Source organism: Euprymna scolopes, chromosome 7, assembly GCF_053919585.1.
Source record: "Euprymna scolopes isolate OS-2025 chromosome 7, ASM5391958v1, whole genome shotgun sequence".
In the NCBI taxonomy this organism is placed as follows: Eukaryota; Metazoa; Mollusca; class Cephalopoda; order Sepiida; family Sepiolidae; genus Euprymna; species Euprymna scolopes.
Window position 1 is genome coordinate 33,142,296 of NC_136488.1, and position 19,420 is coordinate 33,161,715.

A 19,420-nucleotide genomic window follows, 5' to 3' on the forward strand; every position below is an offset into this window, starting at 1 on the left:
TTATTTTTTATGTATTCTTGATTAATGAGTTTGACAAAATTTCATTGCATCGACCGGGAATCGAACCCGGGCCGCCCGCGTGGCAGGCGAGCATTCTACCACTGAACCACCGATGCGATATATCGTTCACAGAACATAATTCTTTCCTTTGCCATTTTGTCATTAATGCTTTGAATGTCATTCCAACAAAAGGAATCGAAATTACACTCTCATTATTTACTTATTTTTGATGTATTCTTCATTAATAAGTTTGACAAAATTTCATTGCATCGACCGGGAATCGAACCCGGGCCGCCCGCGTTGAAGGCGAGCATTTTACCACTGAACAACCGATGCGATATATCGTTCACAGAACATAATTCTTTCCTTTGCCATTTTGTCATTAATGCTTTGAATGTCATTCCAACAAAAGGAATCGAAATTACACTCTCATTATTTACTTATTTTTGATGTATTCTTCATTAATGAGTTTGACAAAATTTCATTGCATCGACCCGGAATCGAACCCGGGCCCCCCGTGTTACAGCCGAGAATTCTACCACTGAACCACCGATGCGATATATCGTTCACAGAACATAATTCTTTCCTTTGCCATTTTGTCATTAATGCTTTGAATGTCATTCCAACAAAAGGAATCGAAATTACACTCTTATTATTTACTTCGTTTTTTATGTATTCTTCATTAATGAGTTTGACAAAATTTCATTGCATGAGATCGGGCATTGAACCCGGGCCGCCCGCGTGGCAGGCGTGCATTCTACCACTGAACAACCGATGCGATATATCGTTCACAGAACATAATTCTTTCCTTTGCCATTTTGTCATTAATGCTTTGAATGTCATTCTAACAAAAAGAATCGAAATTACACTCTCATTATTTACTTATTTTTGATGTATTCTTCATGAATGAGTTTGACAAAATTTCATTGCATCGACCGGGAATCGAACCCGGGCGTCCCGCGTGGCAGGCGAGCATTCTACCACTGAACCACCGATGCGATATATCGTTCACAGAACATAATTATTTCTTTTGCCATTTTGTCATTAATGCTTTGAATGTCATTCCAACAAAAGGAATCGAAATTACACTCTCATTATTTACTTATTTTTTATGTATTCTTCATTAATGAGTTTGACAAAATTTCATTGCATCGACCGGGAATCGAACCACTGCCGCCCGCGTGGGAGGCGAGCATTCTACCACTGAACCACCGATGCGATATATCGTTCACAGAACATAATTCTTTCCTTTGCCATTTTGTCATTAATGCTTTGAATGTCATTCCAACAAAAGGAATCGAAATTACACTCTCATTGTGTACTTCGTTTTTTTATGTATTCTTCATTAATGAGTTTGAAAAGATTTCATTGCATCGACCGGGAACCGAACCCGGGCCGCCCGCGTTGTAAGCGAGCCTTCTACCACTGAACCTCCGATGCGATATATCGTTAACAGAACATAATTCTTTACTTTGCCATTTTGTCATTAATGCTTTGAATGTCATTCCAACAAAAGGAATCGAAATTACACTCTCATTATTTACTTATTTTTTATGTATTCTTCATTAATGAGTTTGACAAAATTTCATTGCATCGACCCGGAATCGAACCCGGGCCCCCCGTGTTACAGCCGAGAATTCCACCACTGAACCACCGATGCGATATATCGTTCACAGAACATAATTCTTTCCTTTGCGATTTTGTCATTAATGCTTTGAATGTCATTCCAACAAAAGGAATCGAAATTACACTCTCATTATTTACTTATTTTTGATGTATTCTTCATTAATGAGTTTGACAAAATTTCATTGCATCGACCGGGAATCGAACCCGGGCGTCCCGCGTGGCAGGCGAGCATTCTACCACTGAACCACCGATGCGATATATCGTTCACAGAACATAATTCTTTCCTTTGCCATTTTGTCATTAATGCTTTGAATGCCATTCCAACGAAAGGAATCGAAATTATACTCTCATTATTTACTTGTTTTTGATGTATTCTTCATTAATGAGTTTGACCAAATTTAATGGCATCGACGGGGAATCGAACCCGGGCGTCCCGCGTGGCAGGCGAGCATTCTACCACTGAACCACCGATGCGATATATCGTTCACAGAACATAATTCTTTCCTTTGCCATTTTGTCATTAATGCTTTGAATGTCATTCCAACAAAAGGAATCGAAATTACACTCTCATTATTTACTTATTTTTGATGTATTCTTCATTAATGAGTTTGACAAAATTTCATTGCATCGACCGGGAATCGAACCCGGGCCGCCCGACTGGCAGGCGAGCATTCTACCACTGAACCACCGATGCGATATATCGTTCACAGAACATAATTCTTTCCTTTGCCATTTTGTCATTAATGCTTTGAATGTCATTCCAACAAAAGGAATCGAAATTTCACTCTCATTATTTACTTATTTTTGATGTATTCTTCATTAATGAGTTTGACAAAATTTCATTGCATCGACCGGGAATCGAACCCGGGCCGCCCGCGTTGAAGGCGAGCATTTTACCACTGAACAACCGATGCGATATATCGTTCACAGAACATAATTCTTTCCTTTGCCATTTTGTCATTAATGCTTTGAATGTGATTCCAACAAAAGGAATCGAAATTACACTCTCATTATTTACTTATTTTTGATGTATTCTTCATTAATGAGTTTGACAAAATTTCATTGCATCGACCCGGAATCGAACCCGGGCCCCCCGTGTTACAGCCGAGAATTCTACCACTGAACAACCAATGCGATATATCGTTCACAGAACATAATTCTTTCCTTTGCCATTTTGTCATTAATGCTTTGAATGTCATTCCAACAAAAGGAATCGAAATTACACTCTCATTATTTACTTCGTTTTTTATGTATTCTTCATTAATGAGTTTGACAAAATTTCATTGCATGAGATCGAGCATTGAACCCGGGCCGCCCGCGTGGCAGGCGTGCATTCTACCACTGAACAACCGATGCGATATATCGTTCACAGAACATAATTCTTTCCTTTGCCATTTTGTCATTAATGCTTTGAATGTCATTCCAACAAAAGGAATCGAAATTACACTCTCATTGTGTACTTCGTTTTTTTATGTATTCTTCATTAATGAGTTTGAAAAGATTTCATTGCATCGACCGGGAACCGAACCCGGGCCGCCCGCGTTGTAAGCGAGCCTTCTACCACTGAACCTCCGATGCGATATATCGTTAACAGAACATAATTCTTTACTTTGCCATTTTGTCATTAATGCTTTGAATGTCATTCCAACAAAAGGAATCGAAATTACACTCTCATTATTTACTTATTTTTTATGTATTCTTCATTAATGAGTTTGACAAAATTTCATTGCATCGACCCGGAATCGAACCCGGGCCCCCCGTGTTACAGCCGAGAATTCCACCACTGAACCACCGATGCGATATATCGTTCACAGAACATAATTCTTTCCTTTGCCATTTTGTCATTAATGCTTTGAATGTCATTCCAACAAAAGGAATCGAAATTACACTCTCATTATTTACTTATTTTTGATGTATTCTTCATTAATGAGTTTGACAAAATTTCATTGCATCGACCGGGAATCGAACCCGGGCGTCCCGCGTGGCAGGCGAGCATTCTACCACTGAACCACCGATGCGATATATCGTTCACAGAACATAATTCTTTCCTTTGCCATTTTGTCATTAATGCTTTGAATGCCATTCCAACGAAAGGAATCGAAATTACACTCTCATTATTTACTTGTTTTTGATGTATTCTTCATTAATGAGTTTGACCAAATTTAATGGCATCGACGGGGAATCGAACCCGGGCGTCCCGCGTGGCAGGCGAGCATTCTACCACTGAACCACCGATGCGATATATCGTTCACAGAACATAATTCTTTCCTTTGCCATTTTGTCATTAATGCTTTGAATGTCATTCCAACAAAAGGAATCGAAATTACACTCTCATTATTTACTTATTTTTGATGTATTCTTCATTAATGAGTTTGACAAAATTTCATTGCATCGACCGGGAATCGAACCCGGGCCGCCCGAGTGGCAGGCGAGCATTCTACCACATAACCACCGATGCGATATATCGTTCACAGAACATAATTCTTTCCTTTGCCATTTTGTCATTAATGCTTTGAATGTCATTCCAACAAAAGGAATCGAAATTACACTCTCATTATTTACTTATTTTTGATGTATTCTTCATTAATGAGTTTGACAAAATTTCATTGCATCGACCGGGAATCGAACCCGGGCCGCCCGCGTTGAAGGCGAGCATTTTACCACTGAACAACCGATGCGATATATCGTTCACAGAACATAATTCTTTCCTTTGCCATTTTGTCATTAATGCTTTGAATGTCATTCCAACAAAAGGAATCGAAATTACACTCTCATTATTTACTTATTTTTGATGTATTCTTCATTAATGAGTTTGACAAAATTTCATTGCATCGACCCGGAATCGAACCCGGGCCCCCCGTGTTACAGCCGAGAATTCTACCACTGAACAACCAATGCGATATATCGTTCACAGAACATAATTCTTTCCTTTGCCATTTTGTCATTAATGCTTTGAATGTCATTCCAATAAAAGGAATCGAAATTACACTCTCATTATTTACTTATTTTTGATGTATTCTTCATTAATGAGTTTGACAAAATTTCATTGCATCGACCGGGAATCGAACACGGGCCGCCCGCGTGGCAGGCGAGCATTCTACCACTGAACCACCGATGCGATATACCGTTAACAGAACATAATTCTTTCCTTTGCCATTTTGTCATTAATGCTTTGAATGTCATTCCAACAAAAGGAATCGAAATTACACTCTCATTATTTACTTATTTCTGATGTGATGTATTCTTCATTAATGAGTTTGACAAAATTTCATTGCATCGACCGGGAATCGAACCCGGGCCGCCCGCGTGGCAGGCGAGCATTCTACCACTGAACCACCGATGCGATATATCGTTCACAGAACATAATTCTTTCCTTTGCCATTTTGTCATTAATGCTTTGAATGTCATTCCAACAAAAGGAATCGAAATTACACTCTCATTATTTACTTATTTTGGATGTATTCTTCATTAATGAGTTTGACAAAATCTCATTGCATCGACCGGGAATCGAACCCGGGCCGCCCGCGTGGCAGGCGAGCATTCTACCACTGAACCACCGATGCGATATATCGTTCACAGAACATAATTCTTTCCTTTGCCATTTTGTCATTAATGCTTTGAATGTCATTCCAACAAAAGGAATCGAAATTACACTCTCATTATTTACTTATTTTTTTATGTATTCTTCATTAATGAGGTTGACAAAATTTCATTGCATCGACTCGGCATCGAACCCGGGCCGCCCGCGTGGCAGGCGAGCATTCTACCACTGAACCACCGATGCGATATATCGTTCACAGAACATAATTCTTTCCTGTGCCATTTTGTCATTAATGCTTTGAATGTCATTCCAACAAAAGGAATCGAAATTACACTCTCATTAATTACTTATTTTTTATGTATTCTTCATTAATGAGTTTGACAAAATTTCATTGCATCGACCGGGAATCGAACCCGGGCCGCCCACGTGGCAGGCGAGCATTCTACCACTGAACCACCGATGCGATATATCGTTCACTGAACGTAATTCTTTCCTTTGCCATTTTATCATTAATGCTGTGAATGTCATTCCAACAAAAGGAATCGAAATTACACTCTCATTATTTAATTATTTTTTATGTATTCTTGATTAATGAGTTTGACAAAATTTCATTGCATCGACCCGGAATCGAACCCGGGCCCCCCGCGTGGCAGGCGAGCATTCTACCACTGAACCACCGATGCGATATATCGTTCACTGAACATAATTCTTCCCTTTGCTATTTTGTCATTAATGCTGTGAATGTCATTCCAACAAAAGGAATCGAAATTACACTCTCATTATTTAATTATTTTTTATGTATTCTTCATTAATGAGTTTGACAAAATTTCATTGCATGAGATCGGGAATTGAACCCGGGCCGCCCGCGTGGCAGGCGAGCATTCTACCACTGAACCACCGATGCGATATATCGTTCACAGAACATAATTCTTTCCTTTGCCATTTTGTCATTAATGCTTTGAATGTCATTCCAACAAAAGGAATCGAAATTACACTCTCATTATTTACTTATTTTTGATGTATTCTTCATTAATGAGTTTGACAAAATTTCATTGCATCGACCGGGAATCGAACCCGGGCCGCCCGCGTGGCAGGCGAGCATTCTACCACTGAACCACCGATGCGATATATCGTTCGCAGAACATAATTCTTTCCTTTGCCAATTTGTCATTAATGCTTTGAATGTCATTCCAACAAAAGGAATCGAAATTACACTCTCATTATTTACTTATTTTTGATGTATTCTTCATTAATGAGTTTGACAAAATTTCATTGCATCGACCGGGAATCGAACCCGGGCCGCCCGCGTGGCAGGCGAGCATTCTACCACTGAACCACCGATGCGATATATCGTTCACAGAACATAATTCTTTCCTTTGCCATTTTGTCATTAATGCTTTGAATGTCATTCCAACAAAAGGAATCGAAATTACACTCTCATTATTTATTATTTTTTATGTATTCTTCATTAATGAGTTTGACAAAATTTCATTGCATCGACCGGGAATCGAACCCGGGCAGCCCGCGTAGCAGGCGAGCATTCTACCACTGATCCACCGATGCGATATATCGTTCACAGAACATAATTCTTTCCTTTGCCATTTTGTCATTAATGCTTTGAATGTCATTCCAACAAAAGGAATCGAAATTACACTCTCATTATTTACGTCGTTTTTTATGTATTCTTCATTAATGAGTTTGACAAAATTTCATTGCATCGACCGGGAATCGAACCCGGGCCGCCCGCGTGGCAGGCGAGCATTCTACCACTGAACCACCGATGCGATATATCGTTTACTGAACATAATTCTTTCCTTTGCCATTTTGTCATTAATGCTGTGAATGTCATTCCAACAAAAGGAATCGAAATTACACTCTCATTATTTAATTATTTTTTATGTATTCTTGATTAATGAGTTTGAAAAAATTTCATTGCATCGACCCGGAATCGAACCCGGGCCCCCCGCGTGGCAGGCGAGCATTCTACCACTGAACCACCGATGCGATATATCGTTCACAGAACATAATGATTTCCTTTGCCATTTTGTCATTAATGCTTTGAATGTCATTCCAACAAAAGGAATCGAAATTACACTCTCATTATTTACTTATTTTTGATGTATTCTTCATTAATGAGTTTGACAAAACTCCATTGCATCGACCGGGAGTGGAACCCGGGCCACCCGCGTGGCAGGCGAGCATTCTACCACTGAACCACCGATGCGATACATCGTTAACAGAACATAATTCTTTCCTTTGCCATTTTGTCATTAATGCTTTGAATGTCATTCCAACAAAAGGAATCGAAATTACACTCTCATTATTTACTTATTTTTGATGTATTCTTCATTAATGAGTTTGACAAAATTTCATTGCATCGACCGGGAATCGAACCCGGGCCGCCCGCGTGGCAGGCGAGTATGCTACCACTGAACCACCGATGCGATATATCGTTCACAGAACATAATTCTTTCCTTTGCCATTTTGTCATTAATGCTTTGAATGTCATTCCGTCAAAAGGAATCGAAATTACACTCTCATTATTTACTTATTTTTGATGCATTCTTGATTAATGAGTTTGACAAAATTTCATTGCATCGACCGGGAATCGAACCCGGGCCGCCCGCGTGGCAGGCGAGCATTCTACCACTGAACCACCGATGCGATATATCATTCACAGAACATAATTCTTTCCTTTGCCATTTTGTCATGAATGCTTTGAATGTCATTCCAACAAACGGAATCCGAATTACACTCTCATTATTTACTTATTTTTGATGTATTCTTCATTAATGAGTTTGACAAAATTTCATTGCATCGAACGGGAATCGAACCCAGGCTGCCCGCGTGGCAGGCGAGCATTCTACCACTGAACCACCGATGCGATATATCGTTCACAGAACATAATTCTCTCCTTTGCCATTTTGTCATTAATGCTTTGAATGTATTTCCAACAAAAGGAATCGAAATTACACTCTCATTATTTACTGATTTTTGATGTATTCTTCATTAATGAGTTTGACAAAATTTCATTGAATGGGACCGGGAATTGAACCCGGGCGTCCCGCGTGGCAGGCGAGCATTCTACTACTGAACCACCGATGCGATATATCGTTCACAGAACATAATTCTTTCCTTTGCCATTTTGTCATTAATGCTTTGAATGTCATTCCAACAAAAGGAATCGAAATTACACTCTCATTATTTACTTATTTTTGATGTATTCTTCATTAATGAGTTTGACAAAATTTCATTGCATCGACCGGGAATCGAACCCGGGCCGCCCGCGTGGCAGGCAAGCATTCTACCACTGAACCACCGATGCGATATATCGTGCACAGAACATAATTCTTTCCTTTGCCATTTTGTCATTAATGCTTTGAATGTCATTCCAACAAAAGGAATCGAAATTACACTCTCATTATTTACTTCGTTTTTTATGTATTCTTCATAATTGAGTTTGACAAAATTTCATTGCATCGACCGGGAATCGAACCCGGGCCGCCCGCGTGGCAGGCGAGCATTCTACCACTGAACCACCGATGCGATATATCGTTCACAGAACATAATTCTTTCCTTTGCCATTTTGTCATTAATGCTTTGAATGTCATTCCAACAAAAGGAATCGAAATTACACTCTCATTATTTACTTATTTTTGATGTATTCTTCATTAATGAGTTTGACAAAATTTCATTGCATCGACCGGGAATCGAACCCGGGCCGCCCGCGTGGCAGGCGAGCATTCTACCACTGAACCACCGATGCGATATATCGTTCACAGAACATAATTCTTTCCTTTAATATCTGGTCATTAATGCTTTGAATGTCATTCCAGCAAAAGGAATCGAAATTACACTCTCATTATTTACTTATTTTTGATGCATACTTGATTAATGAGTTTGACAAAATTTCATTGCATCGTCCGGGAATCGAACCCAGGCCGCCCGCGTGGCAGGCGAGCATTCTACCACTGAACCACCGATGCGATATATCGTTCACAGAACATAATTCTTTCCTTTGCCATTTTGTCATTAATGCTTTGAATGTCATTCCAACAAAAGGAATCGAAATTACACTCTCATTATTTACTTATTTTTGATGTATTCTTCATTAATGAGTTTGACTAAAATTTCATTGCATGGGACCGGGAATTGAACCCCGGCCGCCCGCGTGGCAGGCGAGCATTCTACCACTGAACCACCGATGCGATATATCGGTCACTGAACATAATTCTTTCCTTTGTCATTTTGTCATTAATGCTTTGAATGTCATTCCAACAAAAGGAATCGAAATTACACTCTCATTATTTACTTATTTTTGATGTATTCTTCATTAATGAGTTTGACAAAATTTCATTGCATCGACCGGGAATCGAACCCGGGCCGCCCGCGTGGCAGGCAAGCATTCTACCACTGAACCACCGATGCGATATATCGTTCACAGAACATAATTCTTTCCTTTGCCATTTTGTCATTAATGCTTTGAATGTCATTCCAACAAAAGGAATCGAAATTACACTCTCATTATTTACTTCGTTTTTTATGTATTCTTCATTAATGAGTTTGACAAAATTACATTGCATCGACCGGGAATCGAACCCGGGCCGCCCGCGTGGTAGGCGAGGATTCTACCACTGAACCACCGATGCGATATATCGTTCACAGAACATAATTCTTTCCTTTGCCATTTTGTCATTAATGCTTTGAATGTCATTCCAACAAAAGGAATCGAAATTACACTCTCATTATTTACTTATTTTTTATGTATTCTTCATTAATGAGTTTGACAAAATTACATTGCATCGACCGGGAATCGAACCCGGGCCGCCCGCGTGGCAGGCGAGCATTCTACCACTGAACCACCGATGCGATATATCCTTCACAGAACATAATTCTGTCCTTTGCCATTTTGTCATTAATGCTTTGAATGTCATTCCGACGAAAGGAATCGAAATTACACTCTCATTATTTAATGATTTTTTATGTATTCTTGATTAATGAGTTTGACAAAATTTCATTGCATCGACCCGGAATCGAACCCGGGCCCCCCATGTTTCAGCCGAGCATTCTACCACTGAACCACCGATGCGATATATCGTTCACAGAACATAATTCTGTCCTTTGCCATTTTGTCATTAATGCTTTGAATGTCATTCCAACAAAAGGAATCGAAATCACACTCTCATTATTTACTTATTTTTGATGTATTCTTCATTATGAGTTTGACAAAATTTCATTGCATCGACCGGGAATCGAACCCGGGCCGCCTGCGTGGCAGGCGAGCATTCTACCACTGAACCACCGATACGTTATATCGTTCACAGAACATAATTCTTTCCTTTGCCATTTTGTCATTAATGCTTTGAATGTCATTCCAACAAAAGGAATCGAAATTACACTCTCATTATTTACTTCGTTTTTGATGTATTTTTCATTAATGAGTTTGACAAAATTTCATTGCATCGACCGGGAATCGAACCCAGGCCGCCCGCGTGGCAGGCGAGCATTCTACCACTGAACCACCGATGCGATATATCGTTCACAGAACATAATTCTTTCCTTTGCCATTTTGTCATTAATGCTTTGAATGTCATTCCAACAAAAGGAATCGAAATTATACTCTCATTATTTACTTATTTTTGATGTATTCTTGATTAATGAGTTTGACAAAATTTCATTGCATCGACCCGGAATCGAACCCGGGCCCTCCGTGTTGCAGCCGAGCATTCTACCACTGAACCACCGATGCGATATATGGTTCACAGAACATAATTCTTTCCTTTGCCATTTTGTCATTAATGCTTTGAATGTCATTCCAATAAAAGGAATCGAAATTACACTCTCATTATTTACTTATTTTTGATGTATTCTTCATTAATGAGTTTGACAATATTTCATTGCATCTACCGGGAATCGAACCCGGGCCAACCGCGTGGCAGGCGAGCATTCTACCACTGAACCACCGATGCGATATATCGTTCACAGAACATAATTCTTTCCTTGGCCATTTTGTCATTAATGCTTTGAATGTCATTCCAACAGAAGGAATCGAAATTACACTCTCATTATTTACTTATTTTTGATGTATTCTTCATTAATGAGTTTGACAAAATTTCATTGCATCGACCGGGAATCGAACCCGGGCCGCCCGCGTGGCAGGCAAGCATTCTACCACTGAACCACCGATGCGATATATCGTTCACAGAACATAATTCTTTCCTTTGCCATTTTGTCATTAATGCTTTGAATGTCATTCCAACAAAAGGAATCGAAATTACACTCTCATTATTTACTTCGTTTTTTATGTATTCTTCATTAATGAGTTTGACAAAATTTCATTGCATCGACCGGGAATCGAACCCGGGCCGCCCGCGTGGTAGGCGAGCATTCTACCACTGAACCACCGATGCGATATATCGTTCACAGAACATAATTCTTTCCTTTGCCATTTTGTCATTAATGCTTTGAATGTCATTCCAACAAAAGGAATCGAAATTACACTCTCATTATTTACTTCGTCTTTTATGTATTCTTCATTATTGAGTTTGACAAAATTTCATTGCATCGACCAGGAATCGAACCCGGGCCGCCCGCGTGGCAGGCGAGCATTCTACCACTGAACCACCGATGCGATATATCGTTCACAGAACATAATTCTTTCCTTTGCCATTTTGTCATTAATGCTTTGAATGTCATTCCAACAAAAGGAATCGAAATTACACTCTCATTATTTACTTATTTTTGATGTATTCTTCATTAATGAGTTTGACAAAATTTTATTGCATCGACCGGGAATCGAACCCGGGCCGCCACAGTGGCAGGCGAGCATTCTACCACTGAACCACCGATGCGATATATCGTTAACAGAACATAATTCTTTCCTTTGCCATCTGGTCATTAATGCTTTGAATGTCATTCCAGCAAAAGGAATCGAAATTACACTCTCATTATTTACTTATTTTTGATGCATTCTTCATTAATGAGTTTGACAAAATTTCATTGCATCGACCGGGAATCGAACCCAGGCCGCCCGCGTGGCAGGCGAGCATTCTACCACTGAACCACCGATGCGATATATCGTTCACAGAACATAATTCTTTCCTTTGCCATGTTGTCATTAATGCTTTGAATGTCATTCCAACAAAAGGAATCGAAATTACACTCTCATTATTTACTTATTTTTGATGTATTCTTCATTAATGAGTTTGACAAAATTTCATTGCATGGGACCGGGAATTGAACCCCGGCCGCCCGCGTGGCAGGCGAGCATTCTACCACTGAACCACCGATGCGATATATCGGTCACAGAACATAATTCTTTCCTTTGCCATTTTGTCATTAATGCTTTGAATGTCATTCCAACAAAAGGAATCGAAATTACACTCTCATTATTTACTTATTTTTGATGTATTCTTCATTAATGAGTTTGACAAAATTTCATTGCATCGACCGGGAATCGAACCCGGGCCGCCCGCGTGGCAGGCAAGCATTCTACCACTGAACCACCGATGCGATATATCGTTCACAGAACATAATTCTTTCCTTTGCCATTTTGTCATTAATGCTTTGAATGTCATTCCAACAAAAGGAATCGAAATTACACTCTCATTATTTACTTCGTTTTTTATGTATTCTTCATTAATGAGTTTGACAAAATTTCATTGCATCGACCAGGAATCGAACCCGGGCCGCCCGCGTGGCAGGCGAGCATTCTACCACTGAACCACCGATGCGATATATCGTTCACAGAACATAATTCTTTCCTTTGCCATTTTGTCATTAATGCTTTGAATGTCATTCCAACAAAAGGAATCGAAATTACACTCTCATTATTTACTTATTTTTGATGTATTCTTCATTAATGAGTTTGACAAAATTTTATTGCATCGACCAGGAATCGAACCCGGGCCGCCACAGTGGCAGGCGAGCATTCTACCACTGAACCACCGATGCGATATATCGTTCACAGAACATAATTCTTTCCTTTGCCATTTTGTCATTAATGCTTTGAATGTCATTCCAACAAAAGGAATCGGAATTACACTCTCATTATTTACTTACTTTTTGAAGTATTCTTCATTATTGAGTTTGACAAAATTTCATATCATCGATCGGGAATCATACCCGGGCCGCTACCGCGGCAGGCGAGCATTCTACCACTGAACCACCGATGCGATATATCGTTCACAGAACATAATTCTTTCCTTTGCCATTTGGTCATTAATGCTTTGAATGTCATTCCAACAAAAGGAATCGAAATTACACTCTCATTATTTACTTCGATTTTTATGTATTCTTCATTAATGAGTTTGACAAAATTTCATTGCATCGACCGGGAATCGAACTCGGGCCGCCCGCGTGGCAGGCGAGCATTCTACCACTGTACCACCGAGTCGATATATCGTTCACAGAACATAATTCTTTCCTTTGCCATTTTGTAATTAATGCTTTGAATGTCATTCCAACAAAAGGAATCGAATTTACATGCTCATTATTTACTTATGTTTGATGTATTCTTCATTAATGAGTTTGAAAAAATTTCATTGCATCGACCCGGAATCGAACCCGGGCCACCGTGTGGCAGCCGAGCATTCTACCACTGAACCACCGATGCGATATATCGTTCACAGAACATAATTCTTTCCTTTGCCATTTTGTCATTAATGCTTTGAATGTCATTCCAACAAAAGGAATCGAAATTACATGCTCATTATTTACTTCGTTTTTTGTGTATTCTTAATTAATGAGTTTGACAAAATTTCATTGCATCGACCGGGAATCGAACCTTGGCCGCCCGTGTGGCAGCCGAGCATTCTACAACTGAACCACCGATGCGACATATCTCTCGCAGAACACAATTCTTTCCTTTGCCATTTTGTCATTAATGCTTTGAATGTCATTCCAACAAAAGGAATCGAAATTACACGCTCATTATTTACTTCGTTTTTGATGTATTCTTCATTAATGAGTTTGACAAAATTTCATTCCTTCGACCGGGAATCGAACCCGGCCCGCCTGCATTGTCGGCGAGCATTCTACCACTGAATCACCGATGCGATATATCGTTCACAGAACATAATTCTTTCCTTTGCCATTTTGTCATTAATGCTTTGAATGTCATTCCAGCAAAAGGAATCGAAATTACACTCTCATTATTTACTTCGTTTTTTATGTATTCTTCATTAATGAGTTAGAAAAAATTTCATTGCATCGACCCGGAATCGAATCCGGGCCGCCCGCGTGGCAGGCCATCCTTCTACCACTGAACCACCGATGCGATATATCGTTCACAGAACATATTTCTTTCCGTTGCCATTTTGTCATTAATGCTTTGAATGTCATTCCAACAAAAGGAATCCAACTTACACTCTCATTATTTACTAATTTTTTATGTATTCTTCATTAATGAGTTTGACAAAATTTCATTGCATCGACCGGGAATCGAACCCGGGCCGCCACAGTGGCAGGCGAGCATTCTACCACTGAACCACCGATGCGATATATCGTTCACAGAACATAATTTTTTCCTTTGCCATTTTGTCATTAATGCTGTGAATGTCATTCCAACAAAAGGAATCGAAATTACACTCTCATTATTTACTTATATTTTTATGTATTCTTCATAATTGAGTTTGACAAAATTTCATTGCATCGACCGGGAATCGAACCCGGGCCGCCCGCGTGGACGGCGTGCATTCTACCACTGAACCACCGATGCGATATATCGTTCACAGAACATAATTCTTTCCTTTGCCATTTTTTCATTAATGCTTTGAATGTCATTCCAACAAAAGGAATCGAAATTACACTCTCATTATTTACTTATTTTTGATGTATTGTTTATTAAAGAGTTTGACAAAGTTTCATTGCATCGACCGGGAATCGAACCCGGGCCGCCCGCGTGGGAGGCGAGCATTCTACCACTGAACCACCGATGCGATATATCGTTCACAGAACATAATTCTTTCCTTTGCCATTTTGTAATTAATGCTTTGAATGTCATTCCAACAAAAGGAATCGAAATTACACTCTCATTATTTACTTCGTTTTTTATGTATTCTTCATTAATGAGTTTTACAAAATTTCATTGCATCGACCGGGAATCGAACCCGGGCCGCCCGCGTGGCAGGCGAGCATTCTCCCACTGAACCACCGATGCGATATATCGTTCACAGAACATAATTCTTTCCTTTGCCATTTTGTCATTAATGCTTTGAATGTCATTCCAACAAAAGGAATCGAAATTACACTCTCATTATTTAATTATTTTTGATGTATTGTTAATTAAAGAGTTTGACAAAGTTTCATTGCATCGACCGGGAATCGAACCCGGGCCGCCCGCGTGGGAGGCGAGCATTCTACCACTGAACCACCGATGCGATATATCGTTCACAGAACATAATTCTTTCCTTTGCCATTTTGTCATTAATGCTTTGAATGTCATTCCAACAAAAGGAATCGAAATTACACTCTCATTATTTACTTATTTTAGATGTGTTCTTCATTGATGAGTTTGAAAAAATTTCATTGCATCGACCGGGAATCGCACCCGGGCCGCCCGCGTGGCAGGTTAGCATTCTACCACTGAACCACCGATGCGATATATCGTTCACAGAACATAATTCTTTCCTTTGCCCTTTTGTCATTAATGCTTTGAATGTCATTCCAACAAAAGGAATCGAAATTACACTCTCATTATTTACTTATTTTTTATGTATTGTTCATTAAAGAGTTTGACAAAGTTTCATTGCATCGACCGGGAATCGAACCCGGGCCGCCAGCGTGGCAGGCGAGCATTCTACCACTGAACCACCGATGCGATATATCGTTCACAGAACATAATTCTTTCCTTTGCCATTTTGTCATTAATGCTTTGAATGTCATTCCAACAAAAGGAATAGAAATTACACTCTCATTATTTACTTAATTTTTATGTATTCTTCATTAATGAGTTTGACAAAATTTCATTGTATCGACCGGAAATCGAAACCGGGCCGCCCGCGTGGCAGGCGAGCATTCTACCACTGAACCACCGATGCGATATATCGTTCACAGAACATAATTCTTTCCTTTGCCATTTTGTCATTAATGCTTTGAATGTCATTCCAACAAAAGGAATCGAAATTACACTCTCATTATTTACTTTATTTTTATGTATTCTTCATTAATGAGTTTGACAAAATTTCATTGTATCGACCGGAAATCGAACCCGGGCCGCCCGCGTGGCAGGCGAGCATTCTACCACTGAACCACCGATGCGATATATCGTTCACAGAACATAATTCTTTCCTTTGCCATTTTGTCATTAATGCTTTGAATGTCATTCCAACAAATCGAATCGAAATTACACTCTCATTATTTACTTATTTTAGATGTGTTCTTCATTAATGAGTTTGACAAAATTTCATTGCATCGACCGGGAATCGAACCCGGGCCGCCCGCGTGGACGGTGAGCATTCTACCACTGAACCACCGATGCGATATATCGTTGACAGAACATAATTCTTCCCTTTCCCATTTTGTCATTAATTCTTTGAATGTCATTCCAACAAAAGGAATCGAAATTACACTCTCATTATTTACTTTATTTTTATGTATTCTTCATTAATGAGTTTGACAAAATTTCATTGCATCGACCGGGAATCGAACCCGAGCCGTCTGCGTGGCAGGCGAGCATTCTACCACTGAACCACCGATGCGATATATCGTTCACAGAACATAATTCTTTCCTTTGCCCTTTTGTCATTAATGCTTTGAATGTCATTCCAACAAAAGGAATCGAAATTACACTCTCATTATTTACTTTATTTTTATGTATTCTTCATTAATTAGTTTGACAAAATTTCATTGCATCGACCGGGAATCGCACCCGGGCCGCGCGCGTGGGAGGCGAGCATTCTACCACTGAACCACCGATGCGATATATCGTTGACAGAACATAATTCTTTCCTTTCCCATTTTGTCATTAATTCTTTGAATGTCATTCCAACAAAAGGAATCGAAATTACACTCTCATTATTTACTTAATTTTTATGTATTCTTCATTAATGAGTTTGACAAAATTTCATTGCATCGACCGGGAATCGAACCCGGGCCGCCCGCGTCGCAGGCGAGCATTCTACCACTGAACCACCGATGCGATATATCGTTCACAGAACATAATAATGCTTTCCTTTGCCATTTTGTCATTAATGCTTTGAATGTCATTCCAACAAAAGGAATCCAAATTACACTCTCATTATTTACTTATTTTTGATGTATTGTTCATTAAAGAGTTTGAAAAACTTTCATTGCATCGACCGGGAATCGAACCCGGGCTGCAACAGTGGCAGGGGAGCATTCTACCACTGAACCACCGATGCGATATATCGTTCACAGAACATAATTTTTTCCTTTGCCATTTTGTCATTAATGCTTTGAATGTCATTCCAACAAAAGGAATCGAAATTACACTCTCATTATTTACTTCGTTTTTTATGTATTCTTCATTAATGAGTTTGTCAAAATTTCATTGCATCGACCGGGAATCGAACCCGGGCCGCACGCGTGGCAGGCGAGCATTCTACCACTGAACCACCGATGCGATATATCGTTCACAGAACATAATTCTTTCCTTTGCCATTTTGTCATTAATGCTTTGAATGTCATTCCAACAAAAGGAATCGAAATTACACTCTCATTATTTACTTAATTTTTATCTATTCTTCATTAATGAGTTTAACAAAATTTCATTGCATCGACCGGGAATCAAACCCGGGCCGCCAGCGTGGCAAGCGAGCCTTCTACCACTGAACCACCGATGCGATATATCGTTCACAGAACATAATTCTTTCCTTTGCCATTTTGTCATTAATGCTTTGAATGTCATTCCAACAAAAGGAATCGAAATTACACTCTCATTATTTACTTAATTTTTTGTATTCTTCATTAATGAGTTTGACAAAATTTCATTGTATCGAACGGGAATCGAACCCGGGCCGCCCGCGTGGCAGGCGAGCATTCTACCACTGAACCACCGATGCGATATATCGTTCACAGAACATAATTCTTTTCTTTGCCATTTTGTCATTAATGCTTTGAATGTCATTCCAACAAAAGGAATCGAAATTACACTCTCATTATTTACTTCGTTTTTTATGTATTCTTCATTAATGAGTTTGACAAAATTTCATTGCATCGATCGGGAATCGAACCGGGGCCGCCCGCGTGGCAGGCGAGCATTCTATTACTGAACCACCGATGCGATATATCGTTCACAGAACATAATTCTTTCCTTTGCCATTTTGTCATTAATGCTTTGAATGTCATTCCAACAAAAGGAATCGAAATTACACTCGCATTATTTTCTTCGTTTTTGATGTATTCTTCATTAATGAGTTTGACAAAATTTCATTGCATCGACCGGGAATCGCACCCGGCCCGCCCGCGTGGGAGGCGAGCATTCTACCACTGAACCACCGATGCGATATATCGTTCACACAACATAATTCTTTCCTTTCCCATTTTGTCATTAATTCTTTGAATGTCATTCCAACAAAAGGAATCGAAATTACACTCTCATTATTTACTTAATTTTTATGTATTCTTCATTAATGAGTTTGACAAAATCTCATTGCATCGACCGGGAATCGAACCCGGGCCGCCCGCGTCGCAGGCGAGCATTCTACCACTGAACCACCGATGCGATATATCGTTCACAGAACATAATAATGCTTTCCTTTGCCATTTTGTCATTAATGCTTTGAATGTCATTCCAACAAAAGGAATCCAAATTACACTCTCATTATTTACTTATTTTTGATGTATTGTTCATTAAAGAGTTTGAAAAACTTTTATTGCATCGACCGGGAATCGAACCCGGGCGGCCACAGTGGCAAGGGAGCATTCTACCACTGAACCACCGATGCGATATATCGTTCACAGAACATAATTCTTTCCTTTGCCATTTTGTCATTAATGCTTTGAATGTCATTCCAACAAAAGGAATCGAAATTACACTCTCATTATTTACTTCGTTTTTTATGTATTCTTCATTAATGAGTTTGTCAAAATTTCATTGCATCGACCGGGAATCGAACCCGGGCCGCACGCGTTGCAGGCGAGCATTCTACCACTGAACAACCGATGCGATATATCGTTCACAGAACATAATTCTTTCCTTTGCCATTTTGTCATTAATGCTTTGAATGTCATTCCAACAAAAGGAATCGAAATTACACTCTCATTATTTACTTCGTTTTTTATGTATTCTTA

General features: G+C 39.3%; 40 non-coding genes across 40 annotated transcripts; all 40 read right to left on the reverse strand.

The window, feature by feature from the left end:
- Positions 1–45: 45 nt before the first annotated feature.
- Trnag-gcc (transfer RNA glycine (anticodon GCC)) lies at positions 46–116 on the reverse strand. Its single transcript has one exon. It is a non-coding gene; the product is annotated as a tRNA-Gly (tRNA).
- Positions 117–927: 811 nt separating this feature from the next.
- Trnag-gcc (transfer RNA glycine (anticodon GCC)) lies at positions 928–998 on the reverse strand. The gene has a single exon. It is a non-coding gene; the product is annotated as a tRNA-Gly (tRNA).
- Positions 999–1,809: 811 nt separating this feature from the next.
- Positions 1,810–1,880, reverse strand: Trnag-gcc (transfer RNA glycine (anticodon GCC)). The gene has a single exon. It is a non-coding gene; the product is annotated as a tRNA-Gly (tRNA).
- A 1,693-nt stretch (positions 1,881–3,573) lies between these two features.
- Trnag-gcc (transfer RNA glycine (anticodon GCC)) lies at positions 3,574–3,644 on the reverse strand. Its single transcript has one exon. It is a non-coding gene; the product is annotated as a tRNA-Gly (tRNA).
- A 1,029-nt stretch (positions 3,645–4,673) lies between these two features.
- Trnag-gcc (transfer RNA glycine (anticodon GCC)) lies at positions 4,674–4,744 on the reverse strand. The gene has a single exon. It is a non-coding gene; the product is annotated as a tRNA-Gly (tRNA).
- Positions 4,745–4,898: 154 nt separating this feature from the next.
- Trnag-gcc (transfer RNA glycine (anticodon GCC)) lies at positions 4,899–4,969 on the reverse strand. The gene has a single exon. It is a non-coding gene; the product is annotated as a tRNA-Gly (tRNA).
- Positions 4,970–5,118: 149 nt separating this feature from the next.
- On the reverse strand, positions 5,119–5,189 carry Trnag-gcc (transfer RNA glycine (anticodon GCC)). The gene has a single exon. It is a non-coding gene; the product is annotated as a tRNA-Gly (tRNA).
- Positions 5,190–5,559: 370 nt separating this feature from the next.
- On the reverse strand, positions 5,560–5,630 carry Trnag-gcc (transfer RNA glycine (anticodon GCC)). Its single transcript has one exon. It is a non-coding gene; the product is annotated as a tRNA-Gly (tRNA).
- Positions 5,631–6,220: 590 nt separating this feature from the next.
- Positions 6,221–6,291, reverse strand: Trnag-gcc (transfer RNA glycine (anticodon GCC)). The gene has a single exon. It is a non-coding gene; the product is annotated as a tRNA-Gly (tRNA).
- A 149-nt stretch (positions 6,292–6,440) lies between these two features.
- Positions 6,441–6,511, reverse strand: Trnag-gcc (transfer RNA glycine (anticodon GCC)). Its single transcript has one exon. It is a non-coding gene; the product is annotated as a tRNA-Gly (tRNA).
- A 148-nt stretch (positions 6,512–6,659) lies between these two features.
- Trnas-gcu (transfer RNA serine (anticodon GCU)) lies at positions 6,660–6,730 on the reverse strand. The gene has a single exon. It is a non-coding gene; the product is annotated as a tRNA-Ser (tRNA).
- Positions 6,731–6,880: 150 nt separating this feature from the next.
- On the reverse strand, positions 6,881–6,951 carry Trnag-gcc (transfer RNA glycine (anticodon GCC)). Its single transcript has one exon. It is a non-coding gene; the product is annotated as a tRNA-Gly (tRNA).
- Positions 6,952–7,320: 369 nt separating this feature from the next.
- Trnag-gcc (transfer RNA glycine (anticodon GCC)) lies at positions 7,321–7,391 on the reverse strand. Its single transcript has one exon. It is a non-coding gene; the product is annotated as a tRNA-Gly (tRNA).
- Positions 7,392–7,760: 369 nt separating this feature from the next.
- On the reverse strand, positions 7,761–7,831 carry Trnag-gcc (transfer RNA glycine (anticodon GCC)). The gene has a single exon. It is a non-coding gene; the product is annotated as a tRNA-Gly (tRNA).
- A 590-nt stretch (positions 7,832–8,421) lies between these two features.
- Trnag-gcc (transfer RNA glycine (anticodon GCC)) lies at positions 8,422–8,492 on the reverse strand. The gene has a single exon. It is a non-coding gene; the product is annotated as a tRNA-Gly (tRNA).
- A 150-nt stretch (positions 8,493–8,642) lies between these two features.
- On the reverse strand, positions 8,643–8,713 carry Trnag-gcc (transfer RNA glycine (anticodon GCC)). The gene has a single exon. It is a non-coding gene; the product is annotated as a tRNA-Gly (tRNA).
- A 149-nt stretch (positions 8,714–8,862) lies between these two features.
- Positions 8,863–8,933, reverse strand: Trnag-gcc (transfer RNA glycine (anticodon GCC)). The gene has a single exon. It is a non-coding gene; the product is annotated as a tRNA-Gly (tRNA).
- Positions 8,934–9,082: 149 nt separating this feature from the next.
- Trnag-gcc (transfer RNA glycine (anticodon GCC)) lies at positions 9,083–9,153 on the reverse strand. The gene has a single exon. It is a non-coding gene; the product is annotated as a tRNA-Gly (tRNA).
- A 371-nt stretch (positions 9,154–9,524) lies between these two features.
- Trnag-gcc (transfer RNA glycine (anticodon GCC)) lies at positions 9,525–9,595 on the reverse strand. The gene has a single exon. It is a non-coding gene; the product is annotated as a tRNA-Gly (tRNA).
- A 150-nt stretch (positions 9,596–9,745) lies between these two features.
- Trnag-acc (transfer RNA glycine (anticodon ACC)) lies at positions 9,746–9,816 on the reverse strand. Its single transcript has one exon. It is a non-coding gene; the product is annotated as a tRNA-Gly (tRNA).
- A 149-nt stretch (positions 9,817–9,965) lies between these two features.
- Trnag-gcc (transfer RNA glycine (anticodon GCC)) lies at positions 9,966–10,036 on the reverse strand. The gene has a single exon. It is a non-coding gene; the product is annotated as a tRNA-Gly (tRNA).
- A 589-nt stretch (positions 10,037–10,625) lies between these two features.
- Positions 10,626–10,696, reverse strand: Trnag-gcc (transfer RNA glycine (anticodon GCC)). Its single transcript has one exon. It is a non-coding gene; the product is annotated as a tRNA-Gly (tRNA).
- Positions 10,697–11,285: 589 nt separating this feature from the next.
- Trnag-gcc (transfer RNA glycine (anticodon GCC)) lies at positions 11,286–11,356 on the reverse strand. The gene has a single exon. It is a non-coding gene; the product is annotated as a tRNA-Gly (tRNA).
- A 150-nt stretch (positions 11,357–11,506) lies between these two features.
- On the reverse strand, positions 11,507–11,577 carry Trnag-acc (transfer RNA glycine (anticodon ACC)). Its single transcript has one exon. It is a non-coding gene; the product is annotated as a tRNA-Gly (tRNA).
- A 150-nt stretch (positions 11,578–11,727) lies between these two features.
- Trnag-gcc (transfer RNA glycine (anticodon GCC)) lies at positions 11,728–11,798 on the reverse strand. The gene has a single exon. It is a non-coding gene; the product is annotated as a tRNA-Gly (tRNA).
- A 369-nt stretch (positions 11,799–12,167) lies between these two features.
- Positions 12,168–12,238, reverse strand: Trnag-gcc (transfer RNA glycine (anticodon GCC)). Its single transcript has one exon. It is a non-coding gene; the product is annotated as a tRNA-Gly (tRNA).
- Positions 12,239–12,608: 370 nt separating this feature from the next.
- Trnag-gcc (transfer RNA glycine (anticodon GCC)) lies at positions 12,609–12,679 on the reverse strand. Its single transcript has one exon. It is a non-coding gene; the product is annotated as a tRNA-Gly (tRNA).
- A 150-nt stretch (positions 12,680–12,829) lies between these two features.
- Positions 12,830–12,900, reverse strand: Trnag-gcc (transfer RNA glycine (anticodon GCC)). The gene has a single exon. It is a non-coding gene; the product is annotated as a tRNA-Gly (tRNA).
- A 1,914-nt stretch (positions 12,901–14,814) lies between these two features.
- Positions 14,815–14,885, reverse strand: Trnag-ucc (transfer RNA glycine (anticodon UCC)). Its single transcript has one exon. It is a non-coding gene; the product is annotated as a tRNA-Gly (tRNA).
- Positions 14,886–15,034: 149 nt separating this feature from the next.
- Positions 15,035–15,105, reverse strand: Trnag-ccc (transfer RNA glycine (anticodon CCC)). Its single transcript has one exon. It is a non-coding gene; the product is annotated as a tRNA-Gly (tRNA).
- Positions 15,106–15,255: 150 nt separating this feature from the next.
- Trnag-gcc (transfer RNA glycine (anticodon GCC)) lies at positions 15,256–15,326 on the reverse strand. Its single transcript has one exon. It is a non-coding gene; the product is annotated as a tRNA-Gly (tRNA).
- Positions 15,327–15,475: 149 nt separating this feature from the next.
- Positions 15,476–15,546, reverse strand: Trnag-ccc (transfer RNA glycine (anticodon CCC)). Its single transcript has one exon. It is a non-coding gene; the product is annotated as a tRNA-Gly (tRNA).
- Positions 15,547–15,915: 369 nt separating this feature from the next.
- Trnag-gcc (transfer RNA glycine (anticodon GCC)) lies at positions 15,916–15,986 on the reverse strand. The gene has a single exon. It is a non-coding gene; the product is annotated as a tRNA-Gly (tRNA).
- Positions 15,987–16,575: 589 nt separating this feature from the next.
- Positions 16,576–16,646, reverse strand: Trnag-ucc (transfer RNA glycine (anticodon UCC)). The gene has a single exon. It is a non-coding gene; the product is annotated as a tRNA-Gly (tRNA).
- Positions 16,647–17,015: 369 nt separating this feature from the next.
- Positions 17,016–17,086, reverse strand: Trnag-ccc (transfer RNA glycine (anticodon CCC)). Its single transcript has one exon. It is a non-coding gene; the product is annotated as a tRNA-Gly (tRNA).
- A 149-nt stretch (positions 17,087–17,235) lies between these two features.
- Trnar-gcg (transfer RNA arginine (anticodon GCG)) lies at positions 17,236–17,306 on the reverse strand. Its single transcript has one exon. It is a non-coding gene; the product is annotated as a tRNA-Arg (tRNA).
- A 373-nt stretch (positions 17,307–17,679) lies between these two features.
- Positions 17,680–17,750, reverse strand: Trnag-gcc (transfer RNA glycine (anticodon GCC)). The gene has a single exon. It is a non-coding gene; the product is annotated as a tRNA-Gly (tRNA).
- An 810-nt stretch (positions 17,751–18,560) lies between these two features.
- Trnag-ccc (transfer RNA glycine (anticodon CCC)) lies at positions 18,561–18,631 on the reverse strand. The gene has a single exon. It is a non-coding gene; the product is annotated as a tRNA-Gly (tRNA).
- Positions 18,632–18,780: 149 nt separating this feature from the next.
- Trnar-gcg (transfer RNA arginine (anticodon GCG)) lies at positions 18,781–18,851 on the reverse strand. Its single transcript has one exon. It is a non-coding gene; the product is annotated as a tRNA-Arg (tRNA).
- Positions 18,852–19,224: 373 nt separating this feature from the next.
- Positions 19,225–19,295, reverse strand: Trnac-gca (transfer RNA cysteine (anticodon GCA)). Its single transcript has one exon. It is a non-coding gene; the product is annotated as a tRNA-Cys (tRNA).
- Between the last annotated feature and the right edge of the window lie 125 nt (positions 19,296–19,420).